This window comes from Ornithorhynchus anatinus, chromosome 8, assembly GCF_004115215.2.
Source record: "Ornithorhynchus anatinus isolate Pmale09 chromosome 8, mOrnAna1.pri.v4, whole genome shotgun sequence".
Lineage (NCBI taxonomy): Eukaryota > Metazoa > Chordata > Mammalia > Monotremata > Ornithorhynchidae > Ornithorhynchus > Ornithorhynchus anatinus.
In genome coordinates, this window is record NC_041735.1 from 35,679,742 (window position 1) to 35,694,486 (window position 14,745).

At 45.0% G+C, this 14,745-nt stretch overlaps 1 protein-coding gene across 1 annotated transcript in view; it reads left to right on the forward strand.

Moving 5' to 3' along the window:
• AMPH (amphiphysin) overlaps positions 1-14,745 on the forward strand; it is a 145,891-nt gene that overhangs the window by 39,633 nt on the left and 91,513 nt on the right. The window lies entirely within an intron of this gene.

The following is a 14,745-nucleotide window of genomic DNA, read 5'->3' on the forward strand; positions in this document are numbered from 1 at the left end:
GTACACAGTAAGCGCTCAATAAGTACACCTGGATGAATGAATGCTCTGCAGACAGTAAGCGCTCAGTAAACACGAATGAATGCATGAAATCACAGCTCTGCTACTGGCCCACTGTTTGACCTTGGACAAGTTACTTGCCCTCCCTGAGTCTCAGTTTACTCATCTGTAAAATAAGGATAAGAAGGATTGTGAACCTCTGGTGGCCCAGAGGCTTTGCCTCATCTCGTAACCTTGTTTCGGGCCCACACGGACCATAATAATAATAATAATAATAATGTTGGTATTTGTTAAGCGCATACTATGTGCAGAGCACTGTTCTAAGCGCTGGGCTAGACACAGGGGAATCAGGTTGTCCCACGTGAGGCTCACAGTCTTCATCCCCATTTTACAGATGAGGGAACTGAGGCACAGAGAAGTGAAGTGACTTGCCCACAGTCACACAGCTGACAAGGGGCCTTGCCGGGATACATGCATTTCTGTTTCATAGACTCCATAATAATGAGTATTGATATTACAAAGAAAGTGGTATTCACTACTTGGAGGGGTCAGAAACTGTTAAATAATAATAAAAAGAATGGTACTTGTTAAGATTATATAATAATAAAAATATTGGTATTTGTTAAGCACTTAGTACGTGCCAAGAACTGTTCTCAACCCTGGGGTAGATACAAGTTATTCAGGTTGGACACAGTCCCTGTCCCACATGGGGCTCACAGTCTTAATTCCCTTTTTCCAGATGAGGTCACTGAGGCACAAATAAGGGAAGTGACTTGCCCAAGGTCACACAGCAGACAAGTGACAGAGCCATTTCTTCTCGCTGCTTCCAGGAGGAGGTGGAATGAATGATTTAGAGAGTAAGCAGGGAAGGGATGAGGAGTTCTTTAATTTTGCCAGCAACCGTTACAAGCAGTGTGGCCTAGTGGAAAGAACAAAGGCCCGGGAGTCAGGAGATTTACCTCATCTAGAAAATGGGAATGAAATAACTGTTCTCCCTCCTGTTTCGATTGGGAGCCCAGTGGGAGTCAGGGATTGTATCCAACCTGATTATCCCAGGGCTTAGTGCTGTGTTTGGCACGTAGTAAGTGCTCAATGCGTACCGGGATTATCAGTATTATTTTTACAAAGGGCAGATATGAGTTTTGAGATAATTATTTCCCTGACATTCAGGGAAATATCCTGTTTCCAATCTGTAAAAGGAATAGGACACCCTAAAGGCCTGCTGCTAGACAAATGTAAGCTAACCCGTGGGATGTCTACTAGTGCTTTTGGCCATCAGTTTTTTTGTCTTTCCAATGGAGTCCAAATTTCTGCTGTCGTGATGAGTTACCAGCACATCAGAGAAAAGTCATTTATTCAGTAATTCATTTCCAGGAAACCTGGGACCTTATAAATGTAAGATGAAGGGAACTTATTTTTAATTTTAAAGGAAATTGCTCCTAGCTTTCAATCCCATACAAAGCATGGAATGAGACTGCCTCAGAATGGACTCTCTGAGGCTCTCTGCCCATTTTTTATGGTATTTGTTAAGCGCTCACTATGTGCCAGGCACTGTAATAAGAGCTGAGTCAATACAAGCTAATCAGGTTGAACGCAGACCATATACCACATGGGACTCACAGTCTTAATCCCTGTTTTGAAGATGACGTGACTGAAGCCCACAGAAGTGAAGTAACTTTCCCAAAGGCACAGATGAGACAAATGGTGGAACCGGGATTAGAACCCAGATCCTTCTGATTCCCAGCTCTGGGCACTTTCCATCGAACCCGGATCCTTCTGATTCCCAGGTCTGGGCACTTTCCATTAGCCCATCCTGCTTCTCAGACCAAATCATGATTAGGATCAGATCTGTGGTGGGTTTTAAGCCTTTACCTTCGGCCCCGAGGAGGGTACTACGCACTGATGACGAGAGACGTGACTGAAAGGGGAACAAAGACCAAGGAAGAAGAAAGACAAGCTTGGGCAGATAGGTCCCCAAGCATACCCACTGCCCCACTCTAACTGGCACGGTCATAAATTCTGGTTTCCTTCCTGTCCCTCACCGTCAAAATCCGTGACAGGATCTTTGTCTTATGCCATCGAGTCGTTTACCGGCCCATAGTGACACCACGGACACATCTCTCCCAGAACACCCCCTCTCCGTCCGCAATCATTCTGGCAGTGAATCCGTAGAGTTTTCTTGGTAATTACCATTGCCTCCTTCCACGCAGTAAACACGAATGTCCGCCCTCGACTCTCTCCCATTCCGCTGCTGTCCAGCATGGGTGAGTTTTGACTTGTAGCAGATTTTCTTCCACTCTAGCCACTGCCCAAGCTGGAAATGGAATGGATAGGCCTCTTTATGACTCTCCCTCCCTTAGCCGAGGCTGCTAGAGTATGTCCTCATTAAAGAGAAGATCTCTCGGACGTCTCATCAGCGCAGATAGCAGGAGTACACTGAAAGGGTATAAGACTGTAAGACTCATGAGGGCAAGGCTCGTGTCTACCACCTCGATTGCCCTGTACTCTCTCGTAGGTGGCCAGTGCCGTTTCACCACTGGCCAAGAGACTGACCAGCTGAAAACCAGAGAGTCCGGGAACAAACAACTGTCCACCCTATCTCTTATACTTCCATACATCCCACAGGCTTAGTCCCGTGCTCTGTGCACAGTAGATGTGTAGTCCCCAGTGTCATTCATGGTGAAATTGGGGGTCACTCGAGAAACGTTAAGCCAGCGCAACCCCTTTTCAGCCAGCTAAAATTTCAAACACAGAAGCAGAGCTGTTGTACCTTCAGCTCTCAATTATTTAGAGTTGGGTTTTGTCGTCTCCTCCTTCCTTTGTTTTTGCTCCCCTTTTAGCCGTGTCTCTTCTCATCAGTGCCTAGTGCCTGCCTCAGGGCAGAAGATGAAGGAAAGATAGAGAAGAGACTGAAAAATCCACGGTTGAGATGATCACTCATGACTCGCACATTGGCACAGGCTACTCTGAATCATTGAGAGACAGAGTGGCCTAGAGGAAAGAGCACGCACCCGGGAGTCAGAGGACCTGGGTTCTACCCTCGCTTCCTCCACGTACCTGCCGTGTGACCTTGGGCAAGTCACTTAGCTTCACTATGCCTCATTTCCCTCATCTGTAAAATGGGCATTAAGACTGTGAGCCCCATGCGGGACAACCCGATTACCTTGTAACTACCCCAGTGCTTAGAACAGTGCTTGGCACAAAGTAAGCGCTTAACAGATGCCATCATGACGATTATTATTATAGCATTCAATAAATACCATTGATTAATTGGATCTCCAATAAATACCACTGATCACTTGATCAATTGGATCTCAAGGTAAACGTGAATGGCTTTTATAGGTTAAAATGACAATATTGGCCATAGTAATAATAACAGCATTTATTTAGTGGCCACTTGGTGCAATACACCATAGTAGTAGTAACAGGAAGAGTATTTATACAAATACCGGGACAAAATATTCATGTGGGAATTAGACATAGTCCCCGTCCCTCGGCAGGCTTGCTGGTAGTTTGGGAAATGCAGAATACAGAAGTGACACGTTCCCTACTTACAAGGATCTTTTGCTCTAGCAAGGGAGATTAATAACTCTTGAACTACTGAGACGCATCGAAGAGCTAAACCACTGGTCAGTGCTCAGTAGGGTGCCAGACAGTTCAAACTTGTCCCAGTAGATTGCAGAACTTGAGTTTGTATTTAGATTTTGGGGGAGGGGCAGAGCCAACTCTTTAACCAAACTGAACCACCTTGAGAGGAACTCTTGTACTTGAAATCTAGACTGTGCTGTTAAAAGGACGTTTAAAATGCTTTGACATGTCGCTTTAAAAAATAGAAAATGAATGATAGTGTAAAAATTACAGAATATTCCTTTTCGAGGAAATTTTAAATGGATCCACCCACTCAAGATGGTTTTCTATCAGGATCTTGGTTGAGGAGTAGGAGAGGAAAGTCAGGGGAACAAGTTCCACAAATTGCCATAGTAGCCCTGATTGTTTACCCCAAAAAGGTGAAAAGTTATAAGATGGCAACATCAATTCCGCATTCACGTGTCATCCTTTTAACAATCCTTATTTCTCCTTTGATTGATTAGAATTACTTGCAGAGATTAGAAAGATTGCATATTCAATCTCCAAATTGGTGAGCGTTGAGGGTACAATTATGCTAATCCTTTCATCGTAGGATATAGGAAACTTGTGTGTTTTCTACAAACTGTGACAAATGGTTTCTAAATACTGCAGTGCAAATCGTATTCCACGAAGACTTCAAAATTGGTGTCGGACCTCCGGATATGATTTAGCAGACTCTGGGAGTATGTCTGTATTCTCAGTTTTGAAACAGAAACGTGTATACACTTAAGGAGTCTTCATGTTATTCTTGTGTCAAATGTCCATCTATCCTACTCTCTAATACTGATTCTACATAACTGGCATTTCTTAATGCTGAGGCCAATTGCTATGACACTAACATTACTTTCCACACCCGACTTACCTTTCTTATCCTGACTGTTGCGTTTTGGGGGGTTTTTTTGGTGAAAGCCGGGAATGTGTTGACACATATGAGCATTTGAGATGAATGTATCTGTGTCTTCTTTGACAAGGGAAAAAGCAGAAAGGTAGGAGAGTGAGAAAGCTCAGAATTAGTTTACCTTCTTTTTGAGGAATTGATTTTTTTGTGTCAGCGTCAAAGTCCCAGATCATTGCCCTGCCATTTTCATTTGGCTCTGTACCCTGAAGACTTCAGTTTCACTGAAGGTGATGACATCAACAGTGTTGCTTTGAGCTTTATTCTAATTAAATGTTTTAGAGTTATCTATACGTCCTCCTCACCCAAATGAACTAATGAACTTATTAAAGTGTCCCTCCATGTTGGGTAATGATTAGTGATTGTAACTGCTAGCGGTTTACAGTGTAAGACAGACCGCACTGATGGAAATCGAGGAAGGCACCTATCAAAATATTCTTCCAAGGATCCTGGTGCCACTATCTAACTATAAACACTGGGCTGGATGGGCCATTGGTCTGACAGAGTAATGGTATTTCTGATGGTTCTATTGAACACTCCCTAGTAAAGGAAAGAGGAAAAGATGCGTGTGTTTGAAGCAGTGTCTGAAGGTCCTGGAGATCGTGAAAGCCTTTCATTCTTTAACTAATAGTAAATGCTCAGTAGGGACACTGGGAACAATTTTGCAGAGCCAGTCCAGTGGGGTAAACTGATAACTCCAAAGAAAACTGAAGCTATGTACCAGCCTGGCACCAGGGAAATGTAGAAGCAATCAAAAATCTTCGTTAGTCACATGCCATTCCAACATATGGTACTTGAGCAACGTGCAGTTCAAGGAATAGGCAAGGAATGAGAAAATGCAATCGAGAAAGCTAGTGGACTTTCCTACTGAGTCTGGCTGTCATTCATTCATTCAATCGTATTTATTGAGTGCTTACTTTGTGCAAAGCACTGTACTAAGTGCTTGGGAGAGTACAATATAACAATACACAGACACATTCCCTGCTGATGTCTGGCTTCAGACTAAACTAGAGATCTACAGATCAGTAATGCTCTCCAACTTTTTCTATGGGTGTGAGACCTGGTAAGCACAGGATCATTACAACACTGCGTCTGACTCATTGTTATTATTATTATTATTATTATGGTCTTCGTTACATGCTTACTGTATGCCAGCCATTGTTCTAAGCACTGGGGTGGATACAAGCAAATCCAGTGGGACCCAATCCCTGTCCCATATGGAGGTCATAGTCTTAATCCCCTTTTCACAGATGAGGTCACTGAGGCCCAGAGAAGCAAAGTGACTTGCCCAAAGTCACACAGCAGACAGGTCGTGGACCTGGGATTCAGGTCCAGGTCCTTCTGACTCCCAGACCCATCCTCTATCCACTAATAGCATCACTTTGGGAGTCAAGACAATGCTGATGGAATCCCAAGGGAGAAGACAAGATCATACTCAGGGGAGGCTTAGAATCGAATCAGTTTACTGCATAGAAACTCCGCTCACCTCATCACAGCTTCTCTTGATGGGACCTGTGAAGAGGGCAGATGACAGTAGAGTATCAAAGCAGTGCCTACAAGGTGAGTTGGAATGAGAAACTAGAAGAAATGTTGTAACTAGAAGAAATGTTGTAATGACTCTAAGTTACAGCCTCCTATCTTGCCCCTTATGGCCAGGGAATATGCTTATCAGCTCTGTTCTACTGTACTCTCCCAAGCGCTTAGTACAGTGCTCTGCACACAGCAAGTGCCCCATAAATGCCAGTGATTCATCTGACCTCACAGATGAAAACTGGAAGATGACTAATTATCTGGTATCAGCCACAGCATTTTGTACAGGGTTTGGCACATCATAAGCATTTTATACGTATCCCAGTAAACAGACACACTTGGAATACTTCAGTCAAAAAACAGTGGGTCTAGTGAAGCAGAAGATTCAGAAAGATCATGAGAAGAAAAGGCAAAAACAAAAACAGCACCATTCATTCAATAGTTTTTATTGAGCGCTTACTATGTGCAGAGCACTGTACTAAGCGCTTGGAATGAACAAGTCGGCAACAGATAGAGACGGTCCCTGCCCTTTGACGGGCTTACGGTCTAATCGGGGGAGACGGACGGACGAGAACGATGGCGATAAATAGAGTCGAGGGGAAGAACATCTCGTAAAAACGATGGCAACTAAATAGAATCGAGGCGATGTACATTTCATTAACAAAATGAATCTTACTGTCTTCTCTTACGCTGTCGAGTCGTTTCCGACCCATAGCAACTCCTTGGACACATCTCTCCCAGAACGTCCCACCTCTCCCTGCAGTTGTTCTGGTAGTGGATCTATAGAGTTTTCTCAGTTAAAAATATGGAAGTGATTTACCATCGCTCCTTCTGCACAGTCAAATCAAGGCTCCATCCTCGACTCTCTCCCGTGCTGCTCCGGCCCAGCATAGGTGAGTTTTGACTCGTAGCAGATGGCCTTCCATTCGCTAGCCACTGCCCAAGGTAGGAATGGAATGGGTAGGCCTCTGCCTGAATCTCCCTCCCATAGCCGAGACTGGTAGAGTACTGGAAAAACTCTCCGGGTGCCATCCTGAGAGTGGCATCTTACTGTACCTCACCCTCAACTCTCCCACCTCCAGCCCTTTGTTTGTGCACTTCCCCAGCCTGGCTCTCCCTCCCACTTTGAATCCACCACCTCACAATCATCCCCATCTTCAAAATCCTGAAAATCCACCTGCTCCTGGAAGAATTAGCGAACGGAATCCCATCTCCCCCATCGTATTCTCCGACCGGTCAGCTTTACCATTTACGGACTTATAGCTGGCTTCAGAACTTGCTGTGTACGAATAACACTTTACATGCTTAATTTGTTTATTCTCTTATTCATTCAGTTTCCATGCTGTTGCTATTGCCGGTTGCATCTAAGTTTTTCCTCTTCCCACTGTACAGATTCAATTTATGTCTACCTGTCAACCTCTTTAACAGCAGGGACCACGGGTTTTACTCACCCGATTCCCTATAACTGCTCTACAAAAATTAGGGCCCAATAAATACAACTGAATGATTGAATAAATGAAGGAATTAATGAATGAATGATGTAGGTAGTAATCCAAGTCTGATGGGAGCGGACGGGTTTGGACCACTGGTCTTAAAAACCCCTTTAGGGAAAACAATTTTTACAAAGCTGATTTTTCTCAGCATGAACTATAGACTGACACAAGAACCAGTGGGGAAGGACATTTTTAAGGTATTCTGCTAAGCGGTTACTTTCTAGGGGCCAGGCACTGTACTAAGCACTGGGATAGATACAAGCGAAGCAGATTGGACACAGTCCCTATCCCACATCATTCATTCATTCCTTCAGTCGTATTTATTGAGCGATTACTGTGTGCTGCAGGTCACTGTACTAAGCGCTTGGGGGAATACAGTATAGCAATATAACAGACACATTTCCTGCCCACACTGAGCTTACGGTCTGGATGGGGAGACAGGCAAAGGGTGCGATCGCACATTTACAATCCAGGGATTGCTACTGGACCTGGCAGACCAGCAGATTGGAAAGGAGTTGATTACCCCTAGTGAAATGTTGTTCTCATTTCTAATGGATTTCCCTATTGGGAAGAAGGAAACATTTGACATTAAACTGGAGGCTTACGTTTCCAACTTGGATTCATTCCATTAACCTACTGTATGTGGTTAATTGTGTGCTTATTAATAAAGCTCCCAGGCCCTGTTGCCTGTCCAAGACAGAAGATTAACTAGGATTGGAAAGGATCTGATAGCTTGCTTAAGCTCCCAGGCCTGGAATGTGTTTTTTTTTTTTTCCACTTACCTGATATCTGTGGTATTCTAGATGTGAGAGGAGGAGGAGATAAAATGAGGGCTCTGTTCGATGCTTTGCCACTTGTTATATTTATTAATCAATGCAACTGATCCACCATCTGCAGAAATATATGTGAGATACTAAAATGAACGTTTTAGCCAGAGGGAAGCTAACACATCTCAACACCCACTGAGATGAATGTGTTGGCAATGGAGTTATTAATAGCAATCCTGCTTTCCTTACATCTCCTTATTGGATGTTGGAGGTGTGGTAGGGACTATGACCCCACCTAATTCTCCTCCAGGAAGCTTTCCCTGCCTAGCCTCTTTTTCCCATCCACTTTGCCTCTTTTCTGCACTTTGATACTCAACCCATTCTTTCCCCAGTAGCACTCATTGGACATATACATCCCCTATCTGTAATTCATTTTAATGTTCGTCTCCCCAGCGAGACCGTAAACTACTTGAGGACAGGGATTGTACTTAGCGATTCGATTGTCCCGTACCATCCCAAGCATTCGGTGCGCTGCTCTGCATTTAGTGAGCATTCAATCCAAACCATGGATCAATTTTTTAATGGTGTGTATTAAGCACTTAATATGACCCAGGCACTGTACTCTGTACTGAGGAACAAGCTAGTCAGATTGAACATAGTCCAGGTCCCATATGGGGCTCACAACCTTAACGCCATTTTACAAATGAGATAAGTGAGGCACAGAGAAGTTAAGCGACTTGCCCAAGGTCACACAGCGGACATGAGGTGGAGCTGGGATTAGACCTCAGGTCTTTCTGACTCCTGGGCCTGGGTTGCATCCACTAGGCAACGCTGCTTGATTAATTGATTGATCCTTACACATTACCCCCAGGTAACAAGACCAGGCAGGACAGGGTCCGTGAACACCATGCGACCCAGAGATAGAGTCTGACGTGATTACCATGTATCTGCCCAGGGGTTTAGTAGGTGCTTAGGCCTTAGCGCATAGTAAACACTTAACAAATACCACCATTATTTCCCCAGCGAGGGAAGCTGTAACATGAAGCGACCGTGAAGACTTTAAGCCCCTAGTTTCCAGCCCTGAGCTGATAGTCAATATTGGCTTCTCAGTCTTTTCTCTTTCCAGGGGTTTCTGCCACTTTCGTGAAATGGTACTTGCTGTGACAGCTTGATAACCCTAACCCTCAGTGTCAGCCCCTCAGCCTTGAATAGAATATCTCAATCAATAGTTCCTCTAGGAGAAAACAAGTTCTGCTTGAAAGATGCATCTTGCACTGCAGGTGATGGGCCCTGTAGGAGATTTGGGAGGTTAATAATAAATGCTGATGTTGGTTTATGGATTATTCCTATGTGATTTTTCATCAAAACTGCATCCACAGACACATATTTACCTTTCATCTCTTCTTCCTTTGCGTAGTTTTTTAATCATTGTTACCCACAGTGGGTGATGATTTATGCTGGACAATCAGAAAGGAAAACTCATTTCATTTAATTTAAAGAGTACGCTGTGTCGAGAGGAGGTTGAGCCTCTCGCATGGCCGATAAACGTCCCGGATGGACTTTCAGTGCTGCAGGAGGGAGCCTAGGCAGATCTACGCGGCAACTAGATTACCATGGCAACAACAGGTCAGGAATACTGCCTGGTGGCTAGGCCTACCAGAGGCACCAGTGTCCTAGAGATGAGATGGATTTTGCTTTTCTTAAAGCTGTAAAACTCACTGTGGGCAATCTACCAACTGTGTGTTGTACTGTGCTCTCTCAAGCATTTAGTATAGTGCTCTGCACAATCAGTCGGTTGTATTTATTGAGCGCTTACTGAGCAGCATGGCATAATGGATAGAGCACGGGCCCGGGAGTCAGAAGGCCACGGGTAGTAATCCCGACTTTGCCACTTGTCTGCTCTGTGACCTTGGACAAGTCACTTCACTTCTCTGGGCCTCTGTTGCCTCATCTGTAAGATGGGAATTGGGACTGTGAGCCCCACATGGGACAGGGACTGTGTCCAACCCAATTTGCTTGTATCCACCCCAGTCCTTAGAACAGTGCTTGTCACGTAGTGAGCGCTTAACAAATACTATTATTATTAATTATTATTATCATTATTATCAGCTGCAGCCACTTCCTTGGTCTTCCACGTGGTTTATGAGACTCTTCTTTTCTAGTTTTTAAAATTCCTGCTCTGTCCTCCCCGCCTGCATATGTCATACAGCAGGTTCAGCAACGCTTCTTCTCACATAAGCCATCAGGTGAAACTGTCCAACAGGGAGAGTCCTCAAAGATGGAAATCTGGCTGCTTTACTTCCCACCATCCTAACCAAAAGATTCAGCATAATGAGTATGGGAAGAACACAGAATTTTTCATGATCTTCTCTCTCTCCCTAGACTGCCCAGGGAGAGGATGAGGTGATATCTCTGCTGCTTTATGAGTACCGAGAATGTCTCATACAAAAAAACGAAGCTCCTCTAGGTCTTCCGTCTCATCCTCTTCTCCCCTCTTCAAACTGTTTTCACTTGATTTTACTCGTTTCTCTTGATTATTAAATGCACCTTTATCTAAACTATTTTTACCCATTTTTTTAAGAAAGGGTATTCGTTAAGTGCTCGCTATGGACCAGGCACTTACTTAGTTCAGGGATAATTAGGTTGGACAGAGTCCCTGTCCCTCATGGGGCTCACAGTCTTAATCCCCATTTTACAGATGAGGTAACGGAGGCACAGGGAAATGAAGTGGCTTTTCCAAGATCATGCAGCAGACCAGTGGCAGATCCCAAATTAGAACCTAGGTCCTCTGACTCCCAAGCCCAGGCTCTTTCCACGAGGCTAAACGGCTTCTGCAGATTGAAACAACCTAATCAGTTTAGTTTCAAGCAGAAATGTGCTGCTTCTCTTTAAGTCTGGTGTGGCTCATAATGAAGCCTTTGCAAAAAAATATGCCCCCGGGGCACATCACATCGGGGCACTAGCTGCAGTCTGCAGAGAGGCAGGACTTGGGTCACCCGAAGGCTGTGAAGCATCCGCTACCGTCCGACGGTCCTGGTGAAATGGGAAATGAAATAAGGGACAACCCTCTATATGAGGGGGGAGGGGAGGAATCGAAAATCTAAATTTCCAGTCATTTTCATGGAGAACAAATCGATTCTGTTCCAGTATACTCTCCCAAATGCTTCGTACAGTGCTCCGCCCACAGTAAGCACTCAAGAAATACGATTGATCGATTGATCGATTACAGAAATGGCCAAAAAACATTTAACAGTTGGTTGCAACATCACAGTTTCTCAACCTTTCCCCTGGATCCAATTATTCCGAATGTGTGAAGGGATACAAGTTGGAAGAGTATACTCTTTGGAGAGAAGAATCACATTTTGTCTACTTCATACCTGGCCCTGACCCCTCATTTTCCTTCCTAGGAGCCTCATCTCTTCCAAAGTGCATTTTGGTGTCGAATTTCACATTAGTTAGGGAGTGGTTACAGTTCTGGACTCAATCGTTACAGATGGAAAGGATCTATTAAGAGTCCTTGCCCGTTCCTTAGCTAATGTTTTGCGGTCATCGATGAACCTCACACCCTTGTGATATAATGGAAAGCCCTCAGATAGATGGCTGGGATACTATTTTTAAAAGTAACAGCATCTTAAATTCATATAGTACTATTTTCCAGAGGCTTCCAGGCACTTGGAAGACAGCACTCAATCAGCTCGCCTCCGCCTACCTTACCTCACTGATTCCTTATTACAACCCACTCTGCTCGCTCTGCTCCTTAAACTCCAACTCACTCACTGTACCTCGATCTCATCCATCTCACCACCGACCCCCTGCCCATGTCCTCCCTCTGACCTGGAACTTCCCTCCCTTTCCATGTACAACGGACCACCACTCTCCCCACCTTATTAAAATCACATCTCCTTTCCCTACCAAACCCTCATTTCCACTGCTTCCGTTCCCTTCTGCACCGCCCTTGCACTTGGATTTAGTCTTTCGTTCACCCCGCCCCCCACCCTATTTCACTTGAGGATACATCCCTCATTGATTTATTAATATTAACGTCTGTCTCCCCCTCCAGACTGTAAGCTCGTTGTGGATAGGGAATGGGTCTTCCAACTCTGTCGTATTGTACTCTCCCACGCACCTAGTACAGTACTCTGTATTGAAGTAGAGAAGCAGCGTGGCTCAGTGGAAAGAACACGGGCTTTGGAGTCAGAGGTCATGGGTTCAAATCCCGGCTCGGCCACTTGTCAGCTGAGTGACTTTGGGCAAGTCACTTAACTTCTCTGTGCCTCAGTTCCCTCATCTGTAAAATGGGGATTAAGACTGTGAGCCCCACGTGGGACAACCTGATTCCCCTGTGTCTACCCCAGCGCTTAGAACAGTGCTCGGCACATAGCAAGCGCTTAACGAATACCAGCATTATTATTATTATTACTCTGCGCACGGTAAGTGCTCAATAAATGTAATTGATTGATTGATAGTTGGGATTGCCTATCTTGTCTTTGAGACTGAAAGGGCAGTGTTTTATTCCTCTGCAACAGGGTGAAGCAGCATGGCCTAATGGATGATGAGGAGGAGGATGACTATGGTTTTTGTTGAGCGCTTACTATGTTGCAGGCACTGTACTAAGTGCTGTGGTGGATAGAAGCAAATCGGATTGAACACAGTCCCTGTCCCACATGAGGCTCATAGTCTCAATCCTCCATTTTACACATGAGGTCACTGAGGCCCAGAGAACTGAAGTGACTTGCCCAAGGTCACACAGCAGACAAGTGGCTGGACTCCCAGGCCTGGATGGAGCAGAGGCCTGGAAGATTGAGGACCTGGGTTCTAATTCTAACTCTGTCTCTTGTCTGATGTATGACTCTGGGCAAGGTACTTAACTTCTCTGTGCTTCAGTTTCCTCATCTGTTAAATAATAATAATAATAATGTTGGTATTTGTTAAGCGCTTACTAAGTGCTTAACAAGTGTTAAATGGGGATTAAAACTGCGAGCCCCAGGTGGGACACGGACAGTGACAACCTGATTAGCTTGTATCTATCCCAGCGCTTAATGCAGTGCTTGGCACATAGTGAGCCCTTAACAGATACCATAAAAAAAAAAAACAAAGTAAAAAAACCTCCACAAGGCTCAGCATAAAGCCACCTGACCACTCAAGAAGGAGGACGAGAGAGAAGGAGAGTATGTCCCCCACCTTACCGGTAAGGAAATTTAGGCCCAGCAAGTCGTGGATGAAATTGGGTTTGAAAGCTGCATATCCTGTCTCCAGGCCCACTTTAGCAAGAAGAGACCAAATTTTTAAAATGGCAGCCGGGGCTGAAGGCCAACAGAGAGACATACTTGAGGGGAAACTCAAGCCACTTCCACCAGTGAGCCAAACCCCACCCTCCGATCGTCAGACGTAGGAGTCCAGCTGGAGTTGTAACTGAATGTCAGATTGCAGCATTTGACCTCCTGCTCAGAAAGTCTAATTTTGAGGGGCGACTCCATTTTCTGTGGTTCTAAATTTTCCTCCAGTTGTCAGGACCGATAGATGGAATTCAGGTGAACGTGTCAGGGCCAAGACGATAAGTAGGGACCCAGAGATGGAGGGGGATTTCCAGGAAATGAGAGAAACTTATTTGGTAGCTGCTGGGGGTTCACACCAGCGGGTGAAGTTACCCTCGAGGGCTCTCTTGCATTCCTGCGTGCATGTCCTCATTCCCTCTGCATTCCGCTAACCCTGATTCTGTGACAAGTGGGAAAATCAGCCTTCAGCCAAAAACGGCAGAACCCAGAAAAGACGGGACAGATGGCCCCCAAATTCTCTGCAATATCTTGTGGGCCACTGCAAAATGTCCCATTGAATCTTTCTGTGTGCACTCTGGGGAGAGAAGAATGAAGCTATTAGATCAAGATGCCTTTCTCGATTAGCTCCCGGTACTCTAAATCAAATAGAGGTAACGGATACAAATTCCTGCCCGGAAGGGTGCTATAATTGGACAGGGATGGGCACCTGAAGAGGTGTCAGTTGGCAGCATTACCCCTTGAGGAAGAGCTTTGAGTAAAATTTTTTTCGGGTCTTTTTTTAAGCACGACACTACCAGGACGATTGCAGATGGAGAGCGGGGCATGCTCGGAGAGATGTGTCTGTGGTGTCGCTATGGGTCGGAAATGACCCGACGGCATAAGACAAGAAGTGCCAGGCATCGTATAAAGTGATGGGGTAGATATAAGTTAATCGGGTTGGACACGGACCATGTCCCACATGGGGCTCACAGTCTTAACTCCCATTTTATAGATGAACTAACTGAGGCATAGAGAAGTTAAGTGACTTCCCCAAAGTCGCCCAGCAGACAAGCGGCAGAGCTGAGATTAGAACCCGGGTCCTTCTGACTCCAAGGACTGTGCTCTCTCCACAAGGCCGGGCTGTTGAAGATTCTCCCGGTCTTTCTCAGCTTTGCATTCAC